At 62.8% G+C, this 621-nt stretch overlaps 1 non-coding gene across 1 annotated transcript in view; it reads left to right on the top strand.

Moving 5' to 3' along the window:
* The first annotated feature begins 358 nt into the window (after positions 1–358).
* The window catches only part of LOC142793939 (large subunit ribosomal RNA), a 3958-nt gene continuing 3695 nt past the window's right edge, over positions 359–621 (top strand). The window contains exon 1 of the ribosomal RNA XR_012891944.1: positions 359–621. This exon is cut by the window's right edge and continues 3695 nt beyond it. This is a non-coding gene — a ribosomal RNA (large subunit ribosomal RNA).

Below are 621 nucleotides of genomic sequence, written 5' to 3'. Positions count from 1 at the left end.
CCCTTGCGGCGGCGGCGACTGGCCTCGGCGGTGTTTGGGCTTTCGACACGGTCGTTTATCACGCAACTGCTCGGACGACGCACGCGCGCAGCGGAATGCCGCTTGCCAGCCTTGTGAAGATGTGACCCTGTACAGGGTTGCGGGCGCACTTGGTAGGGCGTCGTACTCGGTTCGCGATGGGTTTACGAACGTGTCCCGTCACTTCCACGTCACACCGGTTGTGCGCCGCACGCGTGCAGCGGGGAAGCCGATTGCCAGCCTTGTGAAGAAGTGGCCCTGTACAGGGTTGCGGGCGCACTTGGTAGGGCGAGCGCACGCGGTCGTGCAGGAAGTTGATGGAAGCGAATGTATCCGCTGTCGACCTCAGATCAGGCGAGACAACCCGCTGAATTTAAGCATATCACTAAGCGGAGGAAAAGAAACCAACAGGGATTCCCCGAGTAGCTGCGAGCGAAACGGGACCGAGCCCAGCACCGAATCCCCCGTCCTTGCAGGCGGTCGGGAAATGTGGTGTATGGGAGGCGACGTTCTCGGGTGTTTGCGACGGTGCAAGTCCCCCTGACAGGGGCTTGTCCCAGAGTGGGTGCCAGGCCCGTCTCCGCCGTTGCGCGCCCGGGATGG

The sequence above is a fragment of the Rhipicephalus microplus genome, unplaced genomic scaffold (genome assembly GCF_043290135.1).
Source record: "Rhipicephalus microplus isolate Deutch F79 unplaced genomic scaffold, USDA_Rmic scaffold_348, whole genome shotgun sequence".
Taxonomy (NCBI): Eukaryota; Metazoa; Arthropoda; class Arachnida; order Ixodida; family Ixodidae; genus Rhipicephalus; species Rhipicephalus microplus.
The sequence above is the reverse complement of the archived record's forward strand: the minus strand, read 5'-3'. Positions and strand labels throughout refer to the sequence as shown.